General features: G+C 36.2%; 1 protein-coding gene across 5 annotated transcripts in view; it reads right to left on the reverse strand.

Moving 5' to 3' along the window:
* FNBP1L (formin binding protein 1 like) overlaps positions 1 to 12,105 on the reverse strand; it is a 120,175-nt gene that overhangs the window by 39,297 nt on the left and 68,773 nt on the right. The window lies entirely within an intron of this gene.

A 12,105-nucleotide genomic window follows, 5' to 3' on the forward strand; every position in this document is an offset into this window, starting at 1 on the left:
TGCCAAGTTTCCTTTAAATGGTGATACCAGTACCTACCACAGAGGGTTATAAGAACTAAAGTGGATGACATTTGAAATGAAAGCATTTGCCATAGTGCTTTATACCCATGCTCCTCATAGTATGGTCCATGGACCAGTGAAGGTCCAGAGACTCTTTGTTACCAATGCATAACAAGCTAAGTACAGAAGTTGAAAGTAATTTTATGTCTGTTGAATCTAATAATAAAAAATGAGAGCCTGTAATCTGTATGTCTCTTTTTATGTCATTTTTTCTAGTATTAAAATTTTATTGATTTTATAAACGCATCAGAACCCAATGGATTGGAAACTTACAAAAAAACTAGTTCATCATCACAAATAATTTGAGATGCAATGCTTTAAAGTATAAGCATTTTTATGATAAATGGTCCTATGGTCTTTGAAATAAGTACTATAAAAGAATCACTGTCTTGATTATTCTCAGATTATTATCAATTCATCCCACTTACTCAATTCAGTTTATTCATTCTACAAACAATTGTCTACTATGTGCTAGGCACTGTGCAAGTAACCGTGCACATCAGATATGAAAGAGTACCCACACTCAGGAGACTTACACTCTATTAAAAGAAGACAAGTGTATACCAATAATTACAACATACAACATGATAAGTGCTACAATAAAGTTAAGCAAATGGTGCGATAACAGAAAAGAAAAGGAAGCCCTAAAACCCTAAGGAGTAGCGGAAAGAACAAGAAAGACACTAAGAGTCTGGATCAACATTTATTGAGTTTTTGCCATTAAGAAACTCATAGTCGTCAGTGGTTGTGAAGTAAGGTACAAGAAGAAAGCCTTAGGTTTATTTTTTTTATAATTTTTTTTACCGAAAGCTTTAGCAATATTTATCATATTAGTACACTAGCACATGCACATAATTTATAAATAACTGTGTGGGCACGTGCTCAAACAATTTTTATAGATGAGCAATAAAAAGTTCAGAGACCACTGGCCTACAGAGATTCAAATACATAAAACACCTTTACATACCATAACATGGTAAGAACAACAGAGGGCTCTGGACAGGGGCTTCTCCAGACGAGGAAGGTTGAAATTTCTAATTTCTTAACTTACCCTAAAGAGGTAAGCAGGAATTGAGCAACTGAAAAGCCCTGAAGGGATTCTAAATAGAAAAGATCTAATGAGCAAAGGCAAGGAAGTAAGAGAAAGAACGGCTTTTCTGAAGAACTGTGAATGGGTTCAGTGCTGCTGGAACATGAAGTGTGAGCCAGAGAATGGCAAGCAGTGAGGTTGGGAAGACAGATGAAGACAGCAGAGGCCCTTCTTAAGTCATATTAAGGAACTCTAAATATTCTTAATCGGTGGTTCTTAATCATGGTTACCTGAAACACCACCAAAAACCATTTTTGTGGACAAATTATCAATTCAAATATCAGCTAATCTTCTATGTGCCACACATTAATTATTTCAGGTACTACACTGACAGAAAGAAAGGAACGAATCATAGCTAACAAACTAATACTGTGCATGACCTACATCCTTTCTAAGTAAAAACTCAAAAGGGAAGATGGAGAAGAGATGATGTATAATTCAAGAAGTTAATTAGAATAGGCAAATCCACAGAGACAGAAAGTAAATTAGTGGTTGCCAGGGCCTGCGGGAGGGGTGACTGGGGAATGACTGCCATGGGTACAAGGCTTCTTCTTGGGATGATGAAAATTCTAAAGTTAGATAAGGGTGATGGTTGCACAACTCTGTGAATACACTAAAAAACCACTGAATTGTATACTTTAAAAGGTTAAATTTTATGGTATGTGAATTATAAAGCTGTTAAAGGAGAAGGAATGGCTGTTGGATAAGCATTCGTCTGATACAGGTACATCAAACTCAACAACTCTAAAATGGAATTTATCTTCTTTTATTATTTTGTTATATTAATAACCTTACTATTTTGTTATATTAATGGCACCATGATCCACCCAGATATTTAAGCCAAAAATCTGGCAATCATCCTACACATTATCAAGTTTCTCTCACCTTAAGGTGTTCAAGTCCTATCGATTTTATTTCCTAATAAACTTTAACTTTTTTTTAGTGATAATTTTTACAATAAAAAGGAAAAAATACACAAAAATGAGCCCCTTTTTCACACTTTTTTACTGCTTTGGATACAAATGTGTGAGGACAAGATGACTGAAGATACTTCAACATCTTGCAACCATAAGCGGGAACACCAAGGAATTCACAAAAATGCCCTGACATCACTAAGCTCTGGAATCCCGTTTCCAAACTTCCTGTTATGTGAGAGGATTCTTACTTGAAGCTGAATGCTTCTTAACTGACACTACAGTAATAGCTAAGTAAAAACGTCCAAATAGACAAATCTAGTAAAAATTGGAACTCTGAAGAAACTTCTGGGATCAAGATATAGATGTGACACAGACTCAACATGTGTAAGGACAATAACAAAAACAACAGGAGCTACTCATTTGTCAACCTATATTCTTTGCCAATCTCAATGCTAAGCGCTTTACATATAATCTTATGCTTACAACAAATCTGAAAGCAAGTGTTATTAGCCCTGTTTTACAGAACTGAAACACATTAGGTAACTTGCCCATGGTTACATAGCTAGTAAAGGACAAGGCCAAAACCCAACTCACATCTGATTCCAACACCTGAGACAGTTAAAATAATGAACGAGAATGAGGCTACCCAAGAAGTATGAAATGAGAAGGTAGCCAAAGATAATCTAGTAATATACATTTAGCAGGGAAGGAAGAAGAGCTGCTTGAGAAGAGCAATAAAGATGAGCAGTCAGGTAGACTAGAGGTAAACTATGGCCTGCCCAGCTGCCTGTTTTGTAAATAAAGTTTTACTAGTACACACCACTCTCATTCGTTTATGTATTGTCTATGGCTGATTTTACACTACAACAGCAGAGTTGAGAAATTGTGACATATTTATCCGAAAATTTATTCTCTGGCACTTTATTTAAAAAAGTTTGTCAACCCCTAAGATAGATAACTCAGAAAACCTAAGAAAGTATATCAGTGAAGATGAGGGATTTTTTTTTAAGTTCTAAAAAGACAGAAATAGTCAATTCACCAAACAGATACATTAAAACTGGTACCAAAAATATCCACGGAATTAGCAATTGCAAGGTAACTGATTAACTTATTAGCTAGTGTGGTTGTAACAACCACAGTCTCCAATCTATATAAATGGGTGTATTCTAGAAATTACTTTCAAGGTCAGTGATTTTCAACCATGAATTACTTTAAATAAAAACAAGTAAACTTGGGCAAAGAACATTTCAAAGAGCAAGTATTTTCAAACTCTGAATGTATTTTTTTTTTTTTTTAAAGATTTTATTTTTTTCCTTTTTCTCCCCAAAGCCCCCCGGTATGTAGTTGTGTATTCTTTGTTGTGGGTTCCTCTAGTTGTGGCATGTGGGACGCTGCCTCAGCGTGGTCTGACGAGCAGTGCCATGTCCGCGCCCAGGATTCGAACCGATGAAACACTGGGCCGCCTGCAGCGGAGCGCGCGAACTTAACCACTCGGCCACGGGGCCAGCCCCTCTGAATGTATTTTTGTATATCAACATTTTAAGCATTGTTTAGAGTTCTAGGCTGTAGTAGACATCTGTTGTTTTGCCCACCTGCATCACTCACTACCCTTCTTTCTTTTGGAACAGCTTGTGACAGACACATTTCTGCTCATCAAAAACCATGTTATTTCGTACATATCCCAGGGGCCTTGCAGTTAGGCGGGACCACATGGCTAATGCTGTAGAACGCACTGTAAGCTCTGTGTAACTACCCGGCTGAAGCATTAAGAGCTCGTGCATAACCCTCTGGGCTCCCTCATTCCCTGCTGAAGCAACTGTGGAGGCTTCACGTTGAGATGAACAGATGAAGATAGTCTGGAATCTTATCTTACCACATGGGCTACCCTAGAGAGGCATCACCCGGACCTGTGGCCAACTTTGCACAAACAAGTGGTAAGTTTTTGCTGTGTAAAGCCCCTGGGACTTGGGAGTTATTATTCTAATACAGCCTAATATATCCTAAACTACAGCTCCTTCCATGTCGTGTCTATTAGCTGTGGTGGGGTTGGCCACATATTAAGGTCCAGGAATATTTGTTTGATCCAGGCCCACTAATCTAGGCCAGTGAAAGTCAATCCTAAAATTTCAGTTGTAATTCTTGAGAAGAGATGTTTTCTTTCTGCTGAAGATAAGTTGATAGGACATAATTCTAGAACTACCACGTGGGAAGAGACTACTTGGGAATTAAAACAACAGAGAGGAAAGCAAAACCAAGAGAAGAGAAATCCTTAACATTTTTCGGAATATCCAAGATCCCTGAACTTCTCACTCACATAAGCCAATAAATTCCTCTCCTTGCTTAAACCAATCTGAGTTGGGGTTCTGACACTTGAAAGAATAATGACTACCCGAGGGTAACCACGAAAGTAATAATATAGCTTAAATACAGCATAAACAATGCTAATTTGAACTTCAGCTTCTGGGAGGAAGAGCACATATATCACAAGAGGGAAGGGGAAGAAGAAGAAAGTAACATTACTTTTAGCTTTTGAGCCATGCAGGGTTAGCCCTCAGCAATTTTTTTCTAATCGTTCTTGTCTCTTTATGTAAAAGTCACTCATCTATAGGCAACTCTTCCCAAACTGCAAGTATCCAGAGCCCTCCGAAACCACACACAAGCCACTAAAGACGCCATCCACGCCACCTTGCCACTAGAAAAACTACAGCCTGGTCCAAAACGTTCTTCTGGTATTTCATCAAATCAAAACTTCTGTTCTAGGAAAACATTTGTTCTGAAGAAGACAACAAATTATTAATAGTACTCACTTATAGGGAGGGGGACTGGGAAGGGATTCAAATTTAAATGTTTGAATACTGATCATATACTGTTTTTGTAATTTTTTAAAAAAAATTAATGAGAGAAACATACAAAAAGAATTTATCCTCTCAAAGCAGCTGATCTCAGTTGGGTCTTCTAAGAAAACAGTCTCAAGTCAGAAAAAATTCACACGGAGGTGTGAACGGTTAATAAGCCCCACAAATCCCTGCTTTGCGTATTTAACATAATAAGTTTATTAGGTCAAATAAACCTCAGACTAGCTTGTCTGAAATATGTAAGCGTAAAGCATTCAGGATGCTCCTAAACTAAAAATATTTTAGGCAATTCATCTTCCTCAAGAAATCTGCCCTTAATGTCAGTTCCCCTAGGCTATTCTTTTTTAGAAACTTTTCCTCTCTTCTAAGTACAGAGATTCTGCAAGTAACCAATTATGATAGCAGTTTATATGTAAGATATGTTTTTGAGTAGAGTGTTATAAATCAGGAATTGAAACAAAGTTTTATACATATACAATACATATTATAGAAATTATAATAGATGTCATAGATACGCTGGTACTTTGCTTTAATGCAGGTGTGTTTCATCCATGTATTCTAAGGACCTTAAGATCATATGCTCTGCATACAAAGGAATGAATATTGTTCCTTCAGTGATCTGAGAAGGCTTCTAAATTTAATGGGTTTCTCCAAAAATTACAGTATTCTATTTATATACATGATATTAAATATTTTATACTACTTAGTTTATATCTAAATTGTTGATTTTAATCTTTTTTACCCATTCGAGTTATGCCATGTTTACATTTATTTTTATTTTAGTGAGAATTATAAAACATTCCAAGTAATTTCTCAAGACTTTAATTCACTTTTACTAAAACTACATTTTACAATTAAATGATAGAGTACAAGATCTCAAAAAATTTTAAAGGCTGAAAATCACCTCTATAAATTTTTCAATCTTTCAACAGTTGAGAGGCTGAATTCTAATTACTGTTTAACAGGTGATCAATACCATATTTATTTGTAAAATGGGATACAAATCATACTATTTCTTCTGGCAAAAGGGTAGTAGTATACACCTGAGATTAGCATCCCTTTTCTTAACTGCCCTCCCTGTATCTAACAGATAATATGCTTAGGAGTTGCCAGATTAATACAAATGGTCCTATCTGTGGGCCTCAGTTAAGTGATCCAGAGACAGTAACCTGAATCTAGCTGGGCCAAAGAGTTCTCCTGGAATTTTTAAGTCTTTGGCCCTGATACAGCTTTGAGGCCAGTATGAGAGCTGAACCTCTGAGACATAAAACTGGCACTGTAGGGGGCCAGCCTGGTGGTGCAGCGGTTAAATGCCCACCTTCTGCTTCAGCGGCCCAGGGTTCGCTGGTTCGGATCCTGGGTGCAGACAAAGCAGCGCTCGGCAAGTCATGCTGTGGTAGGCGTCCCATATACGAAATAGAGGAAGATGGGCATGGATGTTAGCTCAGGGTCAGACTTCCTCAGCAAAAAGATTGGCAGCAGTTAGCTCAGGGCTAATCTTCCTCAAAAAACATAAAATAAAATAAAATAAAATAAAAATAAAAATAAATAAAAAAAATAAAAAATAAAATAAAATAAATAAAATAAAATAAATAAATAAATAAAACTGGCACTGTTGGTGACTGTTTCCTGCCATGTGGAGAAAGCCAGTCTGCACTAAAAGAATGCAGTCATTCCACCAAAAGAAGCAAGAACAAAAAAGACAATGACAGCAAAGGGCTCTGGCTGTGTTTCAGATACTGACTTTTTTCCTGTGACCTAGCTGCATCCCAGGCCTTCCAGCAGCTTGACTGTTCAATCTCTTCTTGAACTCAATTAAAAAATCAAATCAATAAAAGATATTAAAAAATAAATCCCTAAGTTTCTCTTGTCATTAAATTTCCCATTATACTCAAACTGGCTCAACTGGATTTTCCACCACTCATAGCCACGAATCTTTTCTCATATAGTTGAAAATTAAATGTAAAAGATATCCACATACAAAAGAATGAAGTTGCATCCTCACCTTATACCACATACAAAGATTAACTTGAAATGGATCAAAACCTTAAACATAAGACCTAAAACTATAAAACTCTTAGGAGAAAATACAGAGGAAAAGCTTCTTGACACTGAGTTTGGCAGTGATTTCTTGGATATGACACCAAAAGCACAGGCAATAAAAGAAAAAAATAAACTGGACATCAAAATTTAAAACTTTTGGGCATCCAACACCACAATCAACAGAGAAAAGTCAACCTATGAAATGGGAGAAAGGATTTACACATCATGTATCTGATGAGGGGTTAAAATCCAGAATATATATAAAACACCTGAAAACTTAATAACAAAAAAAAAACAACCCAATTAAAAAATGGGCAAAGAACTTGAATAGCACTTCTCCAAAGGTATACAAATGGCCAACAAGTATACAAAAAAAGTCAGTATCATTAATCATTACGGAAATGCAAATCAGAACCACAATGATATCTCTTACACCCACTAGGATGGCTACTATCAAAAACACTCAGAAATAACAAGTACTGGCAAGGATGTGGAGAAATTGGAACCCTTGTGCATTGCTGGTGAGAACGCAAAATAGTTTAGCCACTGTGGAAAACAGTATGGTAGTTCCTCAAAAAATTAAACATAGAATTGCCATATGATTCAGCACTTCCTCTATACACCCAAAAGAATTGAAAGGAGGGACTCAAACAGATAGATATCTGTGCATCTATGTTCATAGCATCTTTTACTCACAATAGCCACAAGGTGGAAACAACTCAAATGTTCATCAACAGATGAACAGATAAACAAAATGTGGTATATACATATAATCAAGTAATATTCAACCTTATAAAGGAAGGAAACTCTGACACGTGTCCCAACACGGATGAACCCTTATAACATTATGCTAAGTGAAATAAGACAGTCATAGAAACAACAAATACTGTATGATTTCACTTGAGGTTCCTAGAGTAGTCAAATTCATCAAAACAGCAAATAGATTTGCCAGGGTTAGGGGGAGAGGAAAACAGGGAGCTGTTTTTTAATAGGTGTAGAGTTTCAGTTTTTCAAGATGAATAAGTTCTGGAGATTGGTTGCACAATAGTATGAATATACTTAACACGACTGAAATGTACATTTAAAAATGATTAAGATGGTAAATTTTATGTTAGGTACATTTTACCACAATTTTTAAAAATTAAGTCTACAAAAAAGGGATTACTACAAGTAATATTAGAAGAAATTCTGAATATTGTATTTATTTTTTAAAGGGACATGCTTCATTCTCAATTTTTATACCTCTACCAGTTGCAGATGCTGAAATAGATGACAAGAATAAAGACTTAAGTATTTCTGCCTGAAAGACCTAGGAGAAAAAAAACCAAAGGAGCTTCAATGGATGTGAAGGTAAACAAAGTTAATAGCTATTCTCATTTCTTAAATGCCAGTTCCTAGTGTTGCTTTATCTTTAGTATGTCAAGGGTACACTGTACCTAAAATGTGAACGGGGCTATGCATGTATAGTATCAGCTTCATAGTCTATACCCAAAGAACATATGCAACAATTCATTGCTATCTAGGATGTGATAGGCATAACAATGTGGTTTCTAGGCAACTGCAGATATTTTAGAAGAATATTTTCAGGTATGTTCAAGATAGAAAAGAGGGAAAAATTATTTGTTCCATTTAGACTGAGGAAGAAGCAGATTGCCGCCACAGATTTAAGTATTATATACCTTTCAGAGAAATTCTGTCCTGCAAGTTGATAACTTGTTTTCCTTCGAAATATCAGATTCTTAAAAGAGAACTATATAACAACTTTGCAGTCCCAGATTCAAATAAGCAGTTAAATCTGTCTGATTTGTCCATATTTTTATATATATAAGATAATGAAATAAAGATTTTTACCTCATTTTAGTTACTGCTACACAATTCAAATAACTACAAAAAGTAAATAAGTTGGAAATAAAACTATTCAAGGTATTATGAAAGAGCTAAGAGATTGACTAAGTGATCTATACACCCAACACCATTAACAACCAAATTATTTTTTCAGTTGTTTAAACAGTATGGTCTTTAAATCTTCTTCATTGGAAAACTTATCAAAATATTTGACACAACTGGTTTGAACTTATTTTAAGAGCTTTATGTTTTACTTGTTGGGTTCTGCTTCATCATTTAATCTAAGAAAACATTTTACCATAAAAATCAGGAATAGGCTTTGCAATTCTTGTTAAGGTGAGGAGCCTGAGTTTCTTTACTAGTAAAGCGGTACAGTTCACTGAATCATTCCAGGAAAGTTTACTGTTGGATGCTTACTACAGGGCAAGTAATCTACAGGTCTTAGAAATAGAATGATGACAAAGATCATCAAACTCTTGTGAAGATTAAATGAGACAACAGCCTATGTAAACTGAAAATGACATTCAAACAACCCAGTTCTTGCAAATGCAGGTTAGTTAGTAGTTTGACGGATAATTAAATTGGATGTTATACCTATATCTTTTTAGGTATAACAGAATGAAATGAGATAAAAATACAGCTCTAGGGTACACAAAAAGTACAAGGATAGGAGCAGAAGAATGCCAGTGATCGAAAAACAGACAGCTAAAATATTCTAATGATAACTATATGATGTTCAATTCAAACATATCAAGAAAATACAGTTATATGACATTAAAGAAAGGTTCTCCAATTGCCATGCTGTCTCCTCTCCTCTGATAAGTCATCAGGAAAAAATAGCTAATAGAGTAAAGGAGAATATTAAAGTCAAGAATCAGAGAGGACTAAAGTAACATTATGCTATTCCTAACTCTAATTTATAGTAATAGGTTATGGGAATAGCAAAAGTAAAAAGTATTTGTCTTAAATTCTCATAATTTAAAAAATGAAGACTTTCTAAAAGAGGTTTAAAAAACACCCAGAAGTATTCTTCCCCCTCCCTTTTTTTTTTTTTTTTTTGGTGAGGAAGATTGGTCCTGAGCTAACACCTGTTGCCAATCTTCCTCTTTCTGCTTGAGGAAGAGTGGCCCTGAGCTAACATCTGTGCCCATCTTCCTATTTTGTATGTGGGTCACCACCACAGTATGGCCTGACAAGTTGTATAGGTCCACACATGGGATCCAAACCCATGAACCCAGGCTACTGAAGCAGAGTGTGCTGAACTTGACCACTACGCCACCAGGCCAGCCCCTCTAGAAGTATTCTTAATGTCACCTAAGAAGGAAATACATAAGCTTCTTGAAAGGTTATATTTTACCTTCTCTAATAAGAAAAACATTTTCTTAAAAGGAAGACAGACTTCTAAAGTGTTTATCTTTTTTTTTTTTTTTAAGATTGGCACCTGAGCTAACATCTGTTGCCAATCGTTTTTTTCTCTTCTCCCCAAAGCCTCCCAGCACACGGTGGTATTTGCTAGTTGTAGGTCCTCCTAGTTCTGCTATGTGGGACACTGCCTCAGCATGGCTTGATCAGTGGTGCTAGGTCCACACCCAGGATCCAAACCAGCAAAACCCTGGGCCACCGAAGCTGGAGTATGTGAATTTACTCACTCGGCCATGGGGCCAGCCCCTACCTATTCTTACCTTTATGGAAAAACATACAACTAGATCTAAATTTATGTAGCACATCATTTAATTTATATTTTAATCAAATTTATAGAATTGTTACATTATAAGCAGATGCGTTAGTTGGAAAGAATATGTGATGTAGTTTTTAGATAATTTATTATCATCTGTAGTAAAATACCTTAGAGACCCAAAGATGTATCAGTGGTGCTAGGCACTGGTGATAGAGAATTATTCATTCTCTCTATGCTGAGAGGCAGCAAAATGTAACACCAACAGCCCAGACTCTGCAGCCAGATTCGAACCCAGCTAGCTCTTCCTTCACCTCTCTGTAACTCAGTTTCATAATCTATAAAATAATACTGACATCTCATTAAGTTTTTATGAAAATTAAATGTATTAATATGTGTAAAAGCACTCAGAATAGTGTTGACATGTTAAACGCTATATAAGTGTTAAGTAAATACAAAAAAAGTGTTTGCTCTGGGCCAGGCACTGTTATAGAAGCTAGGAATAAGGAGCGCACAGAACAAACAAAAATCTCTTCCCTTTGTAGAATTTACATTTTAGTAGGGAGATTATATTCTAGAATTAAGAGGCAAAAATTATTTAGCAATAAATCATCTGATACAGGCACCTAGATATGTACCCAGGCTGGCTCAGTAACCACTGAGACTGACAGGAACGGAAGTTTCCACAAGATCCAATTCTATGAAGAAAGTTAACCTAAACCCCAAAATATGGGGAACAGTTCCTCCTGCCTGTTCCAGATGCCACTACTAAGGTTGACTCCATTAAGCAGTTGATCAAAATCTCTGGGGAGGCCAAAGCAGTTGAGAGTTAAATGGCTGATCAAAGAATAAAAGTAATCTCCACTTTCAGAAAGTCAGTACGAAGATGAGCTCCCTGGGTTCTTCTGAGACTTAACAGCATGACACAGTAACAAAAAATTCTGAAAAAGAGGCATGAGAAAGTAAAAACTAAATAGAAAATAGAAACTAATTTTATTTGGATTATTCGATATTTAAGCCTACCTTAAATATCTAGGACAGCTCTTAGTAGAACAACCTTGTCACAATGATGCGTATGACACAAACTCTAGTATGGATAGAAAGCAGTACTTGGGCAAAGGTTCAGCATATGGTCAGAGATTCTAATTTCTAAAATAAACTAAAGCACAGGCCACTCAATTATTCATTCATTCAACTTATATTCACTCAGCTCTAGAGACACCAGCTTTGTTGCCAGGCTTGGCATGGGTACAGAAATGAACAAAAGATCAAAAGGAATTTGGAGCAATTTCTGATCTGGTTAAAATAAGAATAGCTTTTAGAGGCCAGTCCCATGGCCCAATGGTTAAATATGGCACACTCTGCTTCAGCAGCCCAGTTTCAGTTCCCAGGCATGGGCCTACACCACTCATCTCTCACTGGCCATGCTATGGCAGTGACCCACATACAAAAAAAAAGAAAGACTGGCACAGATGGTCTCAGGGCGAATCTTCCTCAAGCAAAAAGAGGAGGATTGGCAACAGATGTTAGCTCAGGGCAAACATTCCTGAGCGAAAAAAGAATAGATTTTAGGCTTCCTGTCATCCAGTCTATTTCTCTTCCAGTATACCACACTGCCAC

Source organism: Equus przewalskii, chromosome 24, assembly GCF_037783145.1.
Source record: "Equus przewalskii isolate Varuska chromosome 24, EquPr2, whole genome shotgun sequence".
Taxonomy (NCBI): Eukaryota; Metazoa; Chordata; class Mammalia; order Perissodactyla; family Equidae; genus Equus; species Equus przewalskii.